The sequence below is a fragment of the Sipha flava genome, unplaced genomic scaffold (assembly GCF_003268045.1).
Source record: "Sipha flava isolate LNK unplaced genomic scaffold, YSA_version1 145_pilon_pilon, whole genome shotgun sequence".
Classification (NCBI taxonomy): Eukaryota; Metazoa; Arthropoda; class Insecta; order Hemiptera; family Aphididae; genus Sipha; species Sipha flava.
The window spans coordinates 218,608-241,114 of record NW_020271774.1 but is presented as its reverse complement, the minus strand read 5'-3'; the positions used below and the strand labels follow the sequence as shown (position 1 = coordinate 241,114).

The following is a 22,507-nucleotide window of genomic DNA, read 5'->3' as shown; positions in this document are numbered from 1 at the left end:
TCTACTTTAGTAATATTACCGAATATTTTCATCTTATCGTCGTCATAGACGTCGAAAATCCCACTGAATTTTATAACTAATATCGATCAAATGTAACCTGCTTCCCTCTCATGTTATGTGTAATGACAGCTACTATAATTAATATAGTATATAAACCAGCAGAACTTTGTCTAGTAAAATTTTTTAAAAATGTCTTTCGCATTCTTAAACGAGCACAAATAATAACAATTTAAAATATAGTTTATTGTGCGCTAGGTGTTATGTGAGGTCGAAAAAGATTAATTTTTTTTTTTTTTTTTACTCATAAATATATATTATTTTTATTTTATTTTTTTGTTTAACTCATATTTATATATAAATCAAAAACTGAGATGTTTGCTGAATATATCGAGCACCCGAATAAATTCACTGACTATTTTTAAATAAACATTACACTGTGTGATCATGTATGAAAAAAACAATTTTTGTTCGATAGAAATGAACCGTATGACAGCAGCTGATGTTTGAGGATACTCCATATATTCATACAGTATATATAATATTAAGTACACATATGAAATTCTTGCACAGCGGGACTACGTTTTAAACGGAATCTGGATTACAATAGATTCTATCACCAACGAAAACTGTCTCTCTCTCTCTCTCTCTCTCTCTCTCTCTCTCTCTCTCTCTCACTCTCTCTCTCTTTCTTTATCCTGTTAAATGAAATTATCATCTAGCAAAATACTTGATAAGACGGGACCTGCCCAACATTTAACTTTTAGAGGTGTTCGTAAAGACCATAAAGATGTTTATTTACATATACAGCCTAATAAGAAAACTAAGTTCACTTATAAGTATATCAAAAAATGTTCATTATTTCGGTACTGTTGTTTTTAAAATATAAGTTAAAGTAATGTTGACATGTAATTTGATTGAAAATGTGTCGCGAAAAATTTCGAATCATTTATAGTAGATATGACGAAATCATTAATTAAAATATAGTACACATATAAACTAAAATTGGAAAAGTCGTAAATGAAATCGTAACTAAGACAACCAATTAATATACTTTATTATCAACATCCAATACATTAAAAATGTAATAGCCTGTGTTCCTATTGAAGTTTTATATTTTTATTTGTATGCGGAATTTTAATTAAACTTTCACTATGTGCATATGATAAATAAAATAAGATAGACATTTTCTATTAGTTCAGTAAACTGAAAATATTTTTCAAAAGGATTTTTTTATTCTGCTCAATTCTGTTGAAGATAGGTTTTAGGATAATATTATAATAATACTTATTAGTATATTTTTTTCTAAATTCACAGTTAATTTATTAAAATATATATTTTTTCAAATGTTATAAATAAAAATGTATAAATCCATCTGATAATATTGATCTTAAACTTTAATACACGTTCAATACATTTTATAAAAATATTAAATAAGTGTTTTTAAATAAAAGGTTTTTAGTTCAGTTAATGAAAATAGAAAGTTAAAAAAAAAAAAACCCTATAATATGATAGTACAACTAATTGAATTATTCGTGAAATAATATCCAAGTAAATACTAGTAACAGAATATCAAATCTTTTTATTTATTTTTAAGTTAAAAACTTCATAAAATATCCTATGGCTATTTTATATTGATTCAGAGTTTTTTAATTCTTATTTGATTAATTTTAAATTCTTTTTAAGCCTTTGAATAACTAATTTTAATACATTTTTTAGCAAGTATTCAAATGTGTATTTCAACTAAAATTTAAATCATTTTTTTGAACAAAAAAAATTTAATTTTTAAAATGATTAATTCCTTATATAATAAATTTACAGTTTCATGCATCAATTGAAGATACTTATTGAAATATACGATAAAAAATAAATTAAATAAATAAAAATAAAAGATCATGAAATTATTATATTGGGGAGAAACTTTGCATTTTTCGTAGATTCCACAGCTTGAATTTTTCCATTGACACTAATTTACTGAATATTACAACATTTATCAGTATATTTAAGAAAACGACATATTCGTTTAATTATCTACCTTAAAACCATATTAGTTATAAACAACTATAGATATTTTTGCAGATAAATTGATTTATTTTTAGAGAAAATATTACATTTAATTACAACAAATCAAGAACAAATACATTTTCCTATTAAGTCAAATATGAATAAAATTGCATATAAAAATAATAAATATTATTATATATAATAATAATAATAATATATAATATATATATATATATATATAACCTCTATGTATAATGAAATATAAATGGTCAAACTTCCCACCTCAGCTTTTCTATTTTAAGAAAAATACAGGGTATTTATAAATTATTTCGTAGTAATCATTACGTCATAATAATAAGTTCTCAAACTTTGTTTTTTAAGTGTGTTTGAGGAGTACTATATTGACATTTTTTTCATCTTGGCTCATTATATGAGCTTCACAAACTCAAATTAAGTAGGTATGCACTTATTTGGTAACTTGAATTACTTTAGTTATAATATTAAATATTTTGTAAGTATTTTAAGGAGCTTTACAACGTTCATAGAACAAATACGCATATCGTTTTAAAATTTCTTAAGTTATTGTAAATGTTAAACAATAATAACACATAATAATTTAAATGTTTCATTACAAAATATATTCTAACCTTAAACAATTAATGTTATATCAATAGTATGCAAACGGAATGATAATTGTATAGATATTATGATTATAAGTTATGTAATTGTTGTAGTTTGGTGATTGCGAGGGGTGATTAATTAATTTGTAACATTTAATAACTATAGGTACCTCTCTACTGGTGGTTCAATTGTATTACCATAAAGAAGGGTGAAGCTTATATTTCGGTTTTAAATATATCCTAAATTACATTGTTTTTAAATATATACATTTTTATATTAATAAAACAAAAATGTAAGTAATACCTTTAAAGTTTATACTACTTATAATGATACTAACATAAGTATATAGTAAAATAACATAACATTATGATTTATAAAAAAAAAAAAAAAACCAAGGGGGAGTATGTTCCGTTTGGCTATTTCTAAACCTTTACTGCCCAAATATTTTTTATTTGTTTGTATATTTTGATACATTTTTAATATTTGATGAAACAACATGTAAGATATTTAATAAATGGAAAATTATTTTTTTACTTGAACATTCTATATCATACAGAGAAAATTAACACCATAAAAAATTTAACCATGATAAATTGTAAGTAGTTGATAGATTGGTATAATTTTATATATATTTTTTTTTCACAGGATTCTATAATTTTTCATCCGCGTACGAGTGAAATTTAAGAATATTTGGTCATTTGTTTCATACAATCTACTACAAGAATTGATCAAATTCGTAAAACTATCAGTTGTGATAGGTAATGTACATTCATTATTAATTTTACCTTTGTCACATTATTTTATTGTGTTTTAATGCTCTTTCAATTTAAACGTCAATATGTAATGGATTTTATCATAAGTCCATCGAACGAAATTACTATGAAGTACTCAAACGATAATATTTTATTTCAACAATATTATTATAAATGTAGTATTTGAATAATAAGCATATTATTGTTCGAAAATATATTTCATATAGTGTTTATAATAATAATACATTGTTTTCTTTTTACCCTAAATACAATTTGGTGATTTCCCCGATTTATTATACATTTGTGTAAAAGTATGAAATTAAAACAAATGCGATAGAGCTGTAGTGGGATTTTTTAAAAATTAAATACCATTATAAAACTAAAAACTCTAATTTCGGGGCTGTTATAATTTTTATGTTAAAGTAAACACACGGAACTTTACAAATTGTAATTTTAATAACATACATTCTTATATTTATAGTAGCGTAGTAAGTAAAAATATTTATTGTTATTATTTTTTTTGCATCATGCAACTGCAAATTTTAACCATACAATATTTGGATAACAGTGGAATAATAATATTAAAACGTGAATTTCACGTAGATCCTTCATTCATTCTGGACGAATATTCATAAGAATACGTATTTAATACGTGGTTTCCACACATTTATTACGATGTACTTCTAAAAAACAAAATATTAAATTATGAACACTGAGATAACTATATCTCAAAACTCTTGATGTTGTTTTCCATAGAACGTAATTACATACGTAAGTAAGAACCTATCCGATGAAAAAACAACACTCGCACGATTTTTGAAATTTATAAATTATAATGTAATGGTCTTATTACCTACTTGAAACTTTCGACGACATTTAATATATACGGCGTTTTTTCCGTCTTTTGATTTTATACCTAAAACTGTTCAAAATATTTGGTATATACGTTTCCCCCCCAACTATGTATATTCGCTTAATTTTTAGTACCGACTAACGGACAGATGATAAAGCACAACAATTAAAAACACTTATAGTTAGTAATTATATGATAAAAGAAAGACTACCTTTTTTTTTTTTTTTTTTTTTTTACCAAACAACCAAATAAATTTATATAATTATAAGCTCAAAAATTTCAGAAATAAATTTATTTTTCTTTCCTACTTCAAGAGTACATTAGATAAAAGACAAAGTGGCGGTGTATCTTCGTAGACATTTGTATGACGACCATACAACAACGATGATTATCAAATAAAATAACGTATATGTACAAAGACTGTCAGATTTAGATCATTAATAATGAATCTCATTAAAACAATAATCTATATTTTATGACATATACTTGTTAGCAACCGATGAAACTTTCCCAAGTTTTTTAACTATATATCAACTTTTCCCAAATACACACGTGTACACTTTTATAGTATCAAACTCACCAAAACGTGTGATGTACATCATTTTTGCAACAACAATGTAATGATATGATTTCGATGGATATATTTCGTTTTACTATGAGTCTATTTTCACAACAATATTGAAATGTTGAATGATTAAGATGATTCATAAAGCATATAAAAAATATTTGGTTTAATTGATAATAGTATTTGTCTTTACCGATTAAAAAAAGTGAATCGTCATATATAATACGAGATTTGTACAATACATCATATTAATTGCACAATGCAGGTATAATTTTGTAAATTATCGTGTACTATAAAATTAAATATCCAGAATAATAAATAATAAGTTTTAATATCATTTTTCTGAAATTTCTTTATCAAAATTTAATATTTTATAGTAATTTAAATGAATCTATTATGTATCAAAATATGAAATTGTATTTCTCATTAAATATATATTTCCCCTAACAATATACTGATTTCTCCTAAATTTATGATTAAAAACGTTTGCGTTATTTATAGTGAATATTTTAAAATGATTTATGATTTTTATGTTTCTGCCCAACTTGTCATGGAATACTTGTTGAAGTCATAATTATTATAAGGGCGTGAGTCGGAAATAAAGAAAAGAAGAGAAAATAATAGATATATACAAAAAAAAAAAAAAAAGGGAAACCTTTTAATCTCTATAGAAAGATGTTTTTCTTTTCTCACTTTAGATAAATGATTACATTATTTTCAGATTATTAATGGTTGAAAACATCAGCAAACTCACGTCAGTAAAGTTTTTATACGCTACAAGTATATTTATTATTTATATTTCTTGCATTATTTAGTCTTCTTAGTGGGTAATAATTCAAATAGATTAAATACAATCATTAACATTGTAAAGATAAAAAAAAATTACTATGTTAATTAATAAACAGTGTATACCATAATCGATTAATAGCAATTAATTTTATTCAATTACTAATGAAAAGTATTGATAATTTATTATTATTTATCGATGTAAAAACGAACGAAATAAAAATAATTTGCACCTGTTTAATTACTTTGTTTCAACCGAATTATATTGATTTAATTGGTAATATATAATATTTACGTTTATTAATAATAAAATAAACAACTTTGATTTTTGTTTTTTTAATTTACAAAACCATTTGAACTTCTTAAAATAATAATATTATATATCTGTAAAAAAAAAAAATTAGTGTCAATTAAATCAAAATTGAAAAAAAAAACTTATAATTATACTTTGAATTGATTTTTAGTAGTCAAAATTTCGATTTTTGTCGAATATATATCCGTTGAGCTCGTGCTAAATAAAAAAAAATATTGACTAAATCGACCGAAAGAGGCAAAAAATAATATTCGTAAAAAAAAAAAAATATAAAAAAAATAATAACAATAATGAAAATAATAAAAATGTACAAAAAAACGCATACCCTACGATCCAGATTTATACCGCGACAGGTCCGCGCGCCCGGTGCGTATGTCATAATTTGTGTCTAATGTTCAATAAATTCCCACCAGTACCCCACGTACGTACAGTGCGAAGCGGGTCGTGTATGTGAGCGCGTCTACGGGGGTGAAAAGGCGAAGGGGGGGGGCTTCACGCGCGCAGTGGGCGAAATGAATTGTTGGCCCCGTGAGATCGCAGGGAACACCACGTTATTGAAATAAGAGCGTCGGTATAATAGCGATCCCCAGGCGCACGCGAGAATAAGGAAAAATTCCGTGGCCGTTCTCCTGCTATACCCGTTTCACAACCACTCGCCGAACAACTCCTGCGTGCGTGCACGGCCGCCCACACGCTTTTGCACAACTTCGTACACGTGCGCGCACGCACAATCGGTCGTGCCCACCCGCAAAATCGTACATCTAGTGTTGCGTTCGGATGTAGCTCGTGAAAAATCCCATTTGTTCTGCTGGTCTATTACCCAAAATGAATATATATGGCACACGAGTGTTGCCACGAGTGCGCAACGCCGCGGCCCCCGTACACCATCGTCGATTCTTCTCGCCGCGGAACACACCGTACGTGCATTTCTTTCATCGCCAGTAGAATCTCCGGTCGGATAGATTTAAATTCCTGCTCGTTCTTTGACCCCCCCCATCACACAATTTATCGGATTTCCGTTCATTTCCTGCCCGACCGATGTCTTCAACATCCACCCGTCATTATTCGATCCCTCAGTGCTCCCCTCGTGGTTTCAACTGAATTACTACACTACCAATGTGTACAATATGCTACCGGTTGAAAGATTGCAACTCGTTGATCTTTTTTTTTTTTTTAGTTAGAAACTTTTATTGCCGGTATTGCCGGATTTCCAAATTCTATGGTATACACCGAGTAAAAGCCGTTATATACATATATATGTTTCCAATACCACTTGTACAGATAATACTAAACACAACCTTGGTACACACAACTCAGTACATACGCCGTGGTGTATAGCTCAAATAATTTAATAATAAACAAGATATACTTCAACTCGAACGTGACCCATTTTTTATGATTACAGTGTGTTAGGGTCAGTGGTAAGGAGATTTATATCCATGTACCAAATAGGAACGATATATTACATAAAATAATAATAATAATATAAGTACTATGATTCTTTTAATATTTTAAGACGTTGTTCTTACAAAAACCATGGTTTTTGAACAACAATTTTATTTTTAATATGGAATAAATATTTTTCTATTTCGTACATTGTACTGTATAGAACAATTTTATTTGTGTATATTTAATAATACCACGAAAGTTTTACCAACCAAGTCCAATATACGTAAGTTAATATGTACTCGGATTAGTTTAGAAGGTTTTTAGCCTTTAGCTACAGCAATGGCACCTTCAGCATTTTACTGTAAATCAAGTTTACTAGGTATATATAATACTTATAAATATATACATTTGTCGATGAAAGTAAACAAATAATAATTAAAATGCAATATTCGGACTGGTTAAATTAAATAGTATAGTACCTATCGTTTGAAACATTTCCATCAGTATTTTGCGTGATCAAATACAGTTATTACGTTTTTTGAAACGCAAACAAATCTGTAACTTTATGGTAAAAATTAGTGATAAATTCCAGTAAGAGATCTTTTAATGATTTAGTATTAATAGAGAAGCTAAAATTCAAATGATTAAAATAACGACCTATTCAGAATGCGATCCTTAGGAAAACTTTTATTCATACTTTCATCAGTTTATCCTAATTTATTCCTAAACATTCGACTTGAATAAACAGTGAACTATTTATAAATATTCATGACTAAAAAACAATTTATTTTGTACTTATACATGAACATTTATATGCATTAATACTATACACGGTTTAAGTAAGTAATGTTTTTCACGGGTAGTGTTCTATCATTAAAACAAAATAGAATATAATCATTAAAACAAAATTGTATTTAATTTTTACAGTCACTATCATGTTAATGACAATGTAGCTTTCAATATATATTTTAGTTTAATGATTTAATGATACAAAATGAAGCCAGTCATTTAATTTTAAATTTAATAATGTAGCTTTTCTCTTCTTCACTATCCCTGTTTTTTGGAAAAGCTATTGTTTTTCATCTTAGTATCTACCACTAATCGTACCCATGCACTTGTACGTAAAAACTAAATAACGTTTAGGAATAAAATAAGTTTCACATCTATAGAAGAAAAAAAAAGATTGCTCATCAAACTTTTTGTAACACAATTTACCTACAAAGGAAACTGGTTAAATGTGCATAGATAAGCGATTGACTGTCTTATTAATTAGCTGATATCTTTGGCCTTTAAATTAATTAAATAAATAACTGAATTTACATGGTTGTCTAAGAATTCATTTTATAACAGTATAAGTTATAATAATTTAGCTGTCGGATTAAAAATCGCTCAAGATGTTCTGGTATATTAATAAACGTTTAATTGTATTCAATAATTAACTTTTATCCGTTGCGATACAATAATTGTATTATGTTTCAACATAAAGAATTTATGAATTTAAGATTATATTTATTTATTTATATGCATTTCATAAAGAACATAACATTTTAGTTTAATAAATGTAAATATTCCAAAATATCTAAACGGATGAAGCTATCGGATGATCATCACTAGTAACATCATAAAATAAATAAATAAACAATTAAATGAGTCATGATGAAAAAGTATATTGATATATGCTTTATGATATATATATATTTAAAGAATCCTAATAATTTTAGTTTAAATGTTGAAAAAACGATAAAGATGTATTAATTTTACATGTATAGTGTAATACGTATACTATTATGACAACCATTGTAAATGTTTATGATAAATTGATAAGTACAATAGATTCAGTAATATTTACATTATTTTGAAACATATTATTAGGCTATAAATATTTAATTAGTTCAAAATAAATATTAATGTTTACGATTGATAAATCAATTTAAAAATTAAAAATAAAAATATTTTACATAGGATATAACAAAAAAAAAAAAAAAAAACATTATTCCCAGTACGTGTATAACTATATTTTCTATCATTATATTTTATCGAGACATTGAACTTTTTGAATTCATGATGAGGAACAACGATTCGAGGAAATGATTGGCTGCATTATATGTCATTTAAATTCTACAACAGCTCTCAATACACACGGGTGTACTACAAAACTGTATCAAATGCATTTTCACCGAATGCATTATTAAATCAAATTTTATGGGTATTATATAAAAACGGCTTTGGGTGCCATCGCATTTGTATCTCATAAACATTAACGTACGATATTCTGATTGTTTTCACTCAAAATCAATATTCTTCCCGCAAAATAAAAATAACGTTGATAAATAATATTTTTACATAGATAATTTATTATTAAAGAACAAAAACAATCAGAATCCCAGAGTCGAAGTTGTTTTAATTTACTGCAAACTGAATATGTAAATGTTCATCAGTAAATGAATTCGTCATTAATACAAAAATATTAGTAAATTCACAATACAATTTTTTAGAAAATAATTCACTATAATTTTTAAAGAAATTTTTATTTAAATTTTAGAGTCTACATAATCTACAAAACTTAGAGTAAAGAAAAATTACTCTAGTTACTTTGTTTACAATTTAATTTAATATCCACCGTTGAATTGTATACGCGTATTGAATAATTGACATGATAACAATACTCTTTTAAAAAAATGCAATGAGATAAATACGTTCATATAGACCAGGAATGGGCAACTCAAAGTTACTAGAGGGTCAATTTTTAGAAAATTAAAATCTAGCGGGCCAGAGCATGAAAAAAAAAAATAAAAAATAAACGTCAATCAAAATATGAATTTTAATTAGCATTTATATGCACACAGATCTTAAATTCAACACACATGACAGCATAATACAAATGGTACAAAGAAACTAATATAGTTAAATAGTTCGGTACAAACAACTACGGTTGAAAGATATACTTATAAATAAATATGATATTTAAACATTTAACGATGTTTAATACTAAATAAAAATTATTATATCGATAAGTCAGAGTATAGACGATAAACTTTAAAATTGTATGATGTAATTTTAAAATGTATTACCGGCCAGATAAAAATGGCTCGTGGGCCCCCAGTTGCCCACCCAAGATATAGACAAATAAATCACAATTACTACAGTTGTTTGGAGATTTATTTTTCATCAAATATTTTCAATAAGACTTCTTCTTTTTCTGCTGGCATTTATTACTCTTGAAGAGTTTTTTCCGCCATCACTATCTGTTTCCATTCTTCTCTGTTGTGAACTGTAGTCCTCCACTCTCGTACTCCTATTTTCTTGAGGTCTTCTTCCACTGTATCCAGCCATCTTTTTCTAGGCCATCCGCGGGGCCTCTTTCCCGTAGGCCTTTCTTCCAGCACCATCCTAACCGTCTTTTCCTCATTTCTGTGCATTACATGACCAAGCCATTGTATTCGTTGGCCACTTATGAAGCTAGTGACTGGTGCCAGTTTCAACTCATCCTGTAATTCTCGATTAAATTTTTTTCTCCACACACTTGTTCTATTATCATAGACAGGATCGCAAATTATTCTCCATATTTTATTTTTAAACGTTATTTTCAATAAGAATAATCCCTTTAAAAACGATTAAATAATATTAGCAAAAATTTGAAGTTAGAAAATAAGAATAATAGGAATAATAGTAATCTAATAATAAATGATTAATAATTTATTGTTAGTTGAAATAATTTACTGTATAATAAATGTAATACTGTAAATAAATAATTAATTTAATCTGATAATGACTGATTTACAATGTGTTTTATTTTTTACGTGTTGAATTTTATTCACATTATTCAATTATACTTTTATGTATAAATTAACACTGATTTAATAATATAATTTATAAGTTAATATAATATCGTAACCATAAAATTATTCTTCGTAAATACCGTTCTTTAGTATAGTACATTCTGATATTCTAAGAGATTAGTTTAAAACATTTATCGCTTGAATGTAGTTTATTTTAAATTTATAATTATTTTTTTCTGGAATAATTAAAAGGAGACCAAAAGAGCATGAATATTTTCACATAACTATGATAACTTGAAACTCATACAGTGTTATTTCAAGTGTAAGACTTAAAATAAAGTAATTATCATGTTATTCACATTGAAACATTATATTGAAAGAATTATCATGTGGAATATCAATTAATTAGAAACTTACAACAAAATATAAAACAAATTTATAAAATTCCAAAAAGTTAGTAGGACAGAAAATAATTCAAAATATATGAATATTTTTTGTTACGATATTTTTATTAATATTTATACTAATTGTAACCTTAATATTTGATGACAAATATTTAATTATATATAAAATATCTGTAAAAAAATTAAAAAAACATTCTTAATACACTGCATATTAAATTATATTGTAATAGAAACGTATACCATGTAATACATCAAATTAATAAACATTGTCATAGATATTATTTTTAATGTTGTGAATAATCGGACTATTTTCATATTCAATTTATTAGTAATTGTTATTTTTTTATAATCGAAGTATCATTCGAATTTCAAACTTATATAGTTCTATTATAGCTATGGGAGTTTCTGTCGGAAGTGGCCGGCTCACACCCGAGTGTTCTCCACGCTGTATCAACCGTCTGTTTTACATTTTTTCCTACGTTCTAGCACGTTACGTTGACTTGAGAAGTCTATTAATAAGTACTCGAATTACAATGATTTGAGTAAAAAATCAGTCGATTACATAATTGATTATTTTTACTCGATTATGCCTATCTATAGTTATCATAATTCAAGTGAAAAATCACTCAATCACATAATCCATTATTGTTTTTACTCGATTATGCCCATCTCTAATTATTATGATACTTATGTTATTGTGAAGCATCAGATAAACGAAATTGAATGTACAATACTGTTCCAGAATGATCATATAGGTACAATATTTCTTGTACTTAAAATTTTTTGAAGATTTAAGCCACTTGATAATAAATAGCTTAAGATTAATAAATGAAAACAAATATAGAGGACTGCTTGTAATAATGTCTATGTAAGCGAATTCACTTAAAGATTTATTTTTGAAGAACTGTTTGATTAATTTTATGAAATAATTTTTAACGAGTTAATTTATAAAAATAAATACTTGCACCACGATTTCCAATTACTCTACCACGTCGTTTTCGAGCTATTATTTGTATTTCTGTCGACTTGTCCGACTACCAATAAACTTTGATAATAGTACCATGGTTTTACAGTTTGAAATTATCAAATAATTTTTTTCATCATTTAGTACGCAGTTAAAAGACTGATTTATGGTGCACATTAAATGTGCACCATAAATTAAAACAAATTTTGTTTTAACTCGTATATTAGCCCGAGTTTAATATTGTCCGTCTGCAATTATTATCATAACATATCAATCATGGAAAGGGGAGGGAAGTATCTTATTTTTGGTATGGTTTTTAAAACAGTATATGATATTCTTTCATATAAGAAAAGCAATATGAATTCCTGAAATCATTACCACTCGTGGATTACCGGTAACACATCCCACAGGAAATCAGTAAGAAGAAAACAAACGGCCAGTTTATGATCACGGTCAGAATTTGTGTGCTGGGCTATTCCTTATTATGTCGTTGGGTTATCGCCTTTAGCCAGTCTTGTATATATATATATATATATATAAGTATATTTCATTCCCTCCGATTTTCTACACACACATATATATACCCGAGTGGTTAACATTCACTGTTACATAACAATAAACCGGTGGTCAAATGTTTGCGGGACAAGAGTATAAATCATGAACAAAACTAGTACACTCGTTTATAAATAATTAATTCGAATAAATTATTTAAAGACATATTTCCAATGAAAATAATACGCGATGACTCGCAATAATCCAACGAATGAAATTTATTCGAAAATATTCTTTATCATATTCACTTTCAAGTATTTATTTTTTCTTTCAAAATCTATTTCTCAAAATAATATCGAATTAGTATTGAGTGATAAATAATGATACAAGAGGTAGGTAAATTACACAAGCATTTAATCATTTTCGTATTGGATACATTAAGTGTTTAACATTTAAATTGGTAAATTAATGTATTAACGTTATAGTAATGTGGTAATTTGTGGAATTTTTTGTGTGACGTTTATCATCCAATCATATGTCGAATAAAAATATTTCACAGAACATTAGCCAATAATTGTGTATAAGTACAAAATGGAAACTACTGGAAGTTAAAAAAAAACCTCCGCGTTCCCTTTAAAAAAAATAAAACTATAAATCATAGGGCAGGTGGGGTAATTGTATATGATTTTAACAAAGTATTTTTTAAGCTGTGTTTATGACTGTTTGCTTATACATAAATCGATTTTATTAGTGAATATCAATACTAGTAGATGGAATAAATACATTTCCAATACGATTTTGGTTAATTTAAAATCCCAAACCTAAAAAAATTGTAATTTACATTTACCCCAGGAATTTACCATTACCCTTTTATTTTGGGGTAAATGTAAATAAACATATTAAAGCCATAAGGCAATCATCAAATTGTGTAGGGGGCAAGTGAAAATGAATATTTTTAAAAATAAAATAGTACTTTTTTAAAATTTATCCATCAAAATTTAAAATTCAGTGTAATTCTGAACAGAACACTTAAAATCAATGAAAAAACACAAGGATAATTGTAAATAAACTTTTTTTTACTTTATTGTATTATAACAGTCTTTTGTTTCAAACTTAATATTTAACATAGCATCAATTACTTTTTGGTTTTATATTAAGTATAATATGATCGTAACTAAGATCTTAAATTAAATGTACAGTCTTTCTTCGTTTATTAAAATTATAAAAAAAAATAACTATTTTTTGATAGGTTAACAGTTAAATAACACTAAAAATTTAAAAATTTGATAAACATATTAACTAATAAATAAAACTTACAACTAAATAACAATTTCACTTTTCATTTACTTTGATAGAACCTTTAAATTTGTATACAACTTTTCTGCCTTACATTATGATATTAGGATCTGGCAGAATTGCTTCAATCATTTCATAAGTTATAGTACACATATCAACATCATTAATTGAAAACTTTGTTCCAATACAATCTACTTTTTTCAGTCCTTGGATTACCACATCATCATCATCATCATCATCATCGCCGCTTTGTACCAAACACACATATTTAAACTATGTTTTATTTTGTTGCCCTCCTAAGAAATTAACCAGTAAAAATTTACCAGCTTTTATACTTTTCCACACAGTAGTTTCATATTGTATTTCATTAATTTGTAAATCCTGTAAATCGTTGAATTCATCTTCATAAAATAGCGTGTCGAGTGTCATATAATTCATTACAGTATCTTCAGCTTTATCAGATATTTCCACACATCATTTTTTTAATGGCCTTCCTCTTTTTCTACCAGTTCCAACTTTTTTTTGTATTTTTTTAAGGTTTGCTTCTTTCAATCTTTCTAATACTTCTTCTGTAGTTAGAACTTCACCATATCGAGCTGTTTTGAGTCTGGGTACTATTTCAGTGCTGTTTGATTACATTTGTATTAAGTGTTTAGAAAAAATACTGATAATGTTTGCAGGTTTTTTTGATTGTGACTCTTCCAAATCCAACATTAAACTCTGGTTTCTACTACAAGTAGGACTGGTAGCAGGTAATCCCATTTTAAAATCGAAAAAAATAGGTGTTTCATAAGATATAACATCTTAGTTTATAGAACTGGTTGAAGTTAATTTCATGACAGATTCAAGAACATGAGGTGTTTTAACAGATGTATAATTTTGATTATAGGAACTTGTTGAAGGTATTATAATGTTTTTCTCTACCTCGTGCCTTAAGTACTTATTCAAATCTATAGGCTCAAAATCCGACAAGCAAAATTTTGTTTTGTCAACAGAAAACACACCAGTACTTGTAAATCCCGATATAATGTTTTGAGATTTCATTCTTTCAAACCATAAATTGCCAAGTATTTTAGTAAATTTGTATTTTGTAACCAGGACCTTTACCAATGACTGATCCACCAAATTGAGTTAATTTTTTTTTCCACGACGTTTTTAGAGGACCGAACACACATTTATCAAATGGCTGCAATTTATCTGTGAGGTAACTTGGAAATTTAAACAAAATAATATTATTTTTTAGTGCAGTCTCAATAATTCTTACACTTATATGTGAACAATGACCATCGTACAGCAACAAAGCTGTAGCGTTTGATTTCAAATGAATTCTTTTTTGTTCTACATATTTTACAAAAGCTGTATTAAACCAATTATAGAAAAGTGGTTCCTCCATCCACCCATTTTGTGAGACTCCATATGTAGTTCCTGGGTATGCTTTCTCTGAGGTTCAATGAGTCTGGACTAAAGCACCTTTAAAAATAATAAATGGAGGGACACAACTTCTGTCAGCCGATATGCAAGCCAAAACACTTATCGACTCACATCCAGAACCTCCTGAAATACGGTTCATGTTTTTCCTTTTTTTCCAATGACTTTTAAGCGAGAAGGATCTGTTTTAAACCCACTTTCATCAGTATTAAATATAAAACTTTTTTCAATATTATTATTGACAACAATTGTATTAAGTTTTTTATAAAAGTTATAAATAACATGAGGGTTTCTAGCATCTTTATGTAGCTTTTGAAGTTGCTCAAGCTTCTTAGATGAAAAATTGTTGTGTCTTTTCAAAAAATTATAGCACCAATCTTCTTCTGGTCTATTGTTATGAAATGGAATCTTAATATTGTTTATAGTTACATACTCACAAACCAATGTCTGGAGTTCATTTTTATCACAAGAATGGCTCATTTGTACTCTTGCTTTCAAGCAATTTACCAAAATACCTTCAACAGCATCACTCAGAGCTCGTTTCCGTCCAATAGAGCACACAATAATATTTTTACGGCCTTTTATTCTATTGAATATGACAGAAGCAGGAATCCCAAACTCTTCTGAGACCTATTTGTATGTTTTATTTCCTGAAGTTATTGCTAAAATTGCTTTTTTTAGGTCAATAGTTGTGTACACTGGTGGCTTCTTCTATCTTACGTAGGTTCGAGGCCTATAGATAAATAAAATTCGTAGTGTTTTAGGTGTTAGGCATATTACCAACTATTCATTTTAAAATTTACAATTGCCGCCATTACATATTTACAATTCCCTCTTTGTATAAATTTACAGGGGAAAATGTAAACATGCTAAAAAGTATATAAATATTTGAAATACTAAATATTGACCATGAAAAATGGCTTTTTATGGATAAAATCATGATATTGAAGTTTAAACCATATCAATACTTACATTTTGAACGAGTTGAGAAGAAAGAGAAAATACACTCATTAATGTGTGTAACACTTTTTTTCAACGATTTTTTTTGTAATTGATAACACTAAAGATACAACCTCTAAACTGCTATAATCAATATATTTGGTGGAAGAAAATATATTAAATAGTAATATTAACAAGTTTTACGGTTATAATTTTTTTGTCTTATTAAGATACCAGCATAATTTACAATTATCCCTATTCAAAATTACCTCACCTGACCCTACGTACGTTGTTAATAATTGTAAAAGTTGATTCTGGATGATTTATTTTTACTCGTTCGTCTACTGCGTATAGTCCGTATAAACCATTTGAAAATATCTATTTATTTATAATTGATATCGTTTTGTCATGACGTGTTCGTACGTATGCATGTGTTACAAAAATAATGTTATATACGTGCGCCATACCTCATTGATAACACAAATTAATTCAGACCGTGAGACTTAAGTGATACGTCAAGCTTTGTTGAACGTTAAATACGACTGTACAGTTTATTCGAGCGTTATTTAAATGCATTAAAATGATTCTGTTCGACAATAGTTTCAATAGCTACTTCACTATTATAATCAAGGAATGGCTGGAAGAATATAGTCCATACACATACATATATATATATATACGTTTTATGACAGGGGTTCTGTGCGATTTTCAAGTTTATCGAGTATATATGTACTGTTGTCATAAACTGAAAATATCAACTTAACGTTTGTAAATGTTTTTATTCAAATACGGACCGACTCCCGGAACTTGGTGGGATTATCGGCGCGGACTAATCAACGAAAGATTTCCAGGACAACCCTGCAAAATACACCCTGGATGAGGGTTAGAAAGGGTTTTCACTTCTATCGACAAATGCGTTTAATAAATTTCCGACTCATTAGTTTCATCAAAATCTATTTAATATTATCTGTATCAGCACCCCAAAAACGTGCTTGTACAGCGTGTAATAATAATATAGTCGCGCGTAACACCCTGCAGTTGGCCAATGTACCAACGATGGTCGCGGTGATATAACGACGATACGTTCAAATACAAAGCAACCGGCAACCAGGACGTTCGCAGGGATATGGCTGTTGTGTATAATTAAACCGTTATAAGTGTTCATAGTGGCGCTCGGTCATGATGAAATTAATGATGATGGTCCAAGTATCTGCATGCCGGTTGCCCGGATTTCAATAGCGTGTTTGTGTTCGTAGATAAAATCCGGTGAACAATAATTATTTACTTGGACGTTATCTAAACGCGGTCATTGGTGACGAGAAAAATAACAACGTGATTTTGTACGAGATCTAATGTCACGTACTGTATAATATAGAACAATAAAAATAATAAAAAAAATAAATTATAATGAAAAATTATTAAATGGTTAACACTTGTAGATTAATGTATAATTAAATAAACGAATAGTTCATGTATAAAAATAAATAAATAGTATTATAATATAAAATATAAAATATTCTTTACCCGTTGCAAATGTAAATGATTAACTATTTTATTCATCATACGAGGTTGCCACAATATATTATTAATCTCTTGTGAACATCTGAATCACGTATTTTAAATAAGATATTTTCATGTTTCGATTATTTTTTTTTTTTTTTTGCTCTTTTTTAAATTGTACTCAAATCGTATTTACAATATTACTAAAAGATTTCATTAAGCGTACTGGGTAGGTAAATGGTACATAATTTGGTTGAGAGTTTGAACAAATCAACAGTCAAATATAATGTATTGCAATAATTTGAATCTTACATTTTATTTATTTATTTTTTTTTTTTTAATCAATTAGATTTTATCAGTTGTAATATAAAAATAAAACACAATATTTTTCGGGTAACAATGAAATTGATTCGAAACCAAAAAAATTTCAACGATAAAAAATGTTATTTTAAAAAGATGTTAGAATAAATTCTACGTTAATAACAAACTTGCAATCATTTTAATGTTAATAAAATGCAATTTCCTACAGCAGACAAAAAAAAAAAATTGAAATATCCGCTGTGAGTCGTACAAACGCGTCTTGTCAATGTGGGATTTGTTTTTCTAAAAACATCATGGATGTACAAAAGCCGTTATAAAGCTGCGGTGAATTTTTATTCCATATTTTCAGGTGCTTCTTGCATTATTTTAATTTTTTTTTTTTTACTGCCAATACTACCACAATAAGTTATTTTAAAGGTTTATTGAAAAGGGTAAAAACAAGAACCTTTGTATAATTTATTGAAACTGCAATGATAGCAAAAAAAAAAAAAAAAAACACGGTACACAAACAGTAAACGTATATATAAGATAGAAAGAAAATTCATATGTCAGTTTCTCTGTCAATATGTATTCTATAATTTGTTTTGGTTTTTGAAGAAAAACTAATTTGGCTTAATTAATTAATAAGATTAGTGTATAAAAAAAAAAAACACATTATGTATAACATAGAATAAAATTCTTTCATATACTTTTTATAAACAATTATAACTATTAATCTTTTCTTATTGTATAACATTTCTCAATATCTTTGCCAAACTTAACTTCAATTCTGCACGAGTATATATTATTTATTTGATATAATACACTTTCTAAATATACGAATAAACAATTAGTAGTGTTTACTGTAGCAATTAAATTAATAAAACTTTACTAAGATCAATTCAATCACAAAGTTAGTTGTTTTTTAAATATACACAATTTAAATCAACATAGTTAATTTTAATATTGGTTTAAATATAATAATGGTAATTAAATAGTAATAATAATACTATAATCTTGTGTCAAAGCTCACAATATTTTATGTTTTAATTGTAAAATGGCGATTTTCGTATATTTCGTACAAACACTAATACGTTAAAACTTAACTATAAGAAATCTAACAAACTTAATGAAAAAAACGAATAATTGTAATTTGTTTAATCTAATTTTCTGAATTACCAGATATATTATTCTATAATATTTATAGTGATAAATAATTTTATAGTAACTATAGAAATAGGAAATTTTATAATTTTCAAGTTTTTTATCTTTCTTATAGTTTTGTACATATTTTGAATAAATATTTTATTTTATAGAAATTTTAATTGAAGTATAGTGTTGTAAAATTTAAATTTATGAATAGTTTAGATTTCAAATGTTTTTACATAAAAGTTTTTTTTTTTTTAATTTTTCGTAAAATACACTGTACTGTAATAATCTGTACCAAAAGTTTTTAGATTATTAATTACCTATTCATAGTATATTAGAATAGTCATATTTCGATTTATTCAGTAGGTATGTTTTTAGTTCAATGAAAAACTTAATAAAAGCTTTAAATAATGTTATATCTATTTTGATAAAACAAGTAATTTTGTGTAAGGGTTTGGAAAGTTATTCATAAGTTATTTTATGTAGTTTTCAAAAATCGGAGGATTATATATTTCTATAATTTGTTTAAAAAAAGTTTTCAATTTAAAATAATGAAAAAAAAAATATTATTCACTCGAATATTTAATATCAATATTTTTAGTATTCTTTACCTTAATAAAAAAATATATTTGGTTTATAAATAGCAAATAATACTTTCTTTTAAAACAGTATGTATGTTTTAATTTGTTCTTCATCCTGTGTTCATATTGTTTAATTATATAGTCTATAATTATAGATCTTTAATATTTTTTTAATATAAATAATCAATAAGAATTACATTAAATGAAATAAAATCTGTGTTTAAATACAGAAAAAAAATGTATTATTAATTAGTATAATTTTTTTTACATTTTTGAATAGCGCCTGAAAATTAATGTAGTCTTTTAGAACCTTAGCTTGTTAATAAGCCATTAAATTACATTATTCGTATATATATACACCAAACTATAATATACTGTAATTTGTCAATGTCAAATGTTATGTCTATACGGCAATATGAGAATGTGAAATATAAAACTTAATATTAACTGGATATCATATAAACATAAGTCAAATAAATTTGAAAAAAACGTTATAAATACCCGATTTTTAATTTAAATATAACCTTAATTATAATTCATAGTTAAAAACCGTGCATTTAATGTTGTTTAATTCTATCTGTTAATTATTTAATGTATAATTCTTAAAATGTCTACAAAATTAATGTATTTAGTTAAACAATTAAACATAAAGTTATATGGGAAAATTTTTTTGGGTTATTTATAAAGATATAAGATGTACTATTTTCAATTTTTTATGAATATAGTATATAATATTTTGTTTCTAAAAAAATTTATCCTAAAAAAAAAAAATTGTGAACTTTAATAAATTAATTCATTTTAATTTGAAATTATACGAAACTACAGCTATTTTAGTAGGTAACATTTATTACGTAAATAAAATGAATAGAATAACTAATTTATTACTTTTTAAACTATTCACCGTTCGTCCCAATACACTTTTTTAGTAAAATAAGATTAATATAAATAACAAAAACCTATTAAATATCCCTAAACGCTAAAGTTGTGTAAAATATATACATAAATCTAATATCGGTTAAATGGTTCACTGATTATAATAATTTAAAGTTTAGAAATGCAGAAGTTTAAAGTTTCTTATCTCTATTTGCATTTGCTTCCCCTTTTTGCTTGAAATACAGAATATTTACAATTAATAAAAAGTTTATAAAATATTATGTTCATTTGATATACCCAATATTTTTTTAGAACTAATAACGTACTATTATTATCATGCATAAGATTCTCAAATTAAAACATTACAATATTAATTGATATATTTAAAATTATCTTCATAGTAAAAATCAACCATAATTAATTTTACACATTAATATGATAATTATAAACATTTCTTTAAAGTCGGATAATTTTTGTTTTCAATTGCCAATTTGCGCTTTCTCCAACAATAGCGGGTAACAAAAAAATCAATACTTATTGATGACGATTTATTTATATTTAACCATTACATGTTTTGATGAATTAAATAATATAATTCAGCGATTAAACATGTTTTTGATAATCATAATTTACAGTCATTTCAATTAGTCATTTGAATAAATATTTTGTTTGATATTTACTGTATTTCTCTCAAAAGTTAAGGGTTTGAAAATATATAAATTTGGTTAGGGTAAAATGGAGACACATATTAAACGTATTCAGTATTGTACATAGATAACTAAAATATTACCTAGATAAGAAAACGGATAATACATTAAAATTTCATCTAGATAAGATAATAGATAAATATTTAAAAATGTATCTGGATAATAGATAAAAGATAATTATATTTATCTAGAAAAAAACAGATAAAACTAGATAAAAACATAATTTTAAACAATTTCATCATTCAGAACTTACATTTGTAAAATGATTATTGTTTTATGAACAAAAAATTAATTATTAATTTTGATTTAATTGGTTTAAAATAATCGTAATTAATTTTGCTAATTTTGACAGAAAACAGTACATAAACCTATTTTTATTTATTTTTATTTTATTAATCAATTTACAGATTAAATTAATTTATTATAATTTAAATAATGTATAATTAAAAATGCACCAAGTTTTATGATTTTTATAATTTAAACATATACCTAGATATTTAAAGGATAAATATCTAAATAATACTTTCTATATATGTATGTCACTCTACTTTGTTATATTGTAATATTAAAAGTTTAATTTAATATTCATCAGTGATGACTCATTTGTCTTTGATTTACACACACTTAAATGCATATAAATATATAATTTACATAAATAATATAATATTGTACAAATTAATTTTATTGGATTTAATACACTACAATATTTCAAATGTTTTGTCACCTAAACGGTTCCTTCTTGGTGTTAATATTTGACTTCCGCTGTTAAACAAGCATTCGACAGGTGCAGATAAAGGAATTTATATTTATGAAAC

The 22,507-nt window shown here is 26.1% G+C and overlaps 1 protein-coding gene across 1 annotated transcript in view; it reads left to right on the top strand.

Moving 5' to 3' along the window:
• Nucleotides 1–22,507, top strand: part of LOC112679437 (leucine-rich repeat and immunoglobulin-like domain-containing nogo receptor-interacting protein 3) — a gene marked incomplete at its 5' end in the record, with an annotated part of 191,637 nt that overhangs the window by 136,691 nt on the left and 32,439 nt on the right. Inside the window, 1 exon segment of the mRNA XM_025549229.1 lies at nucleotides 3,268–3,380.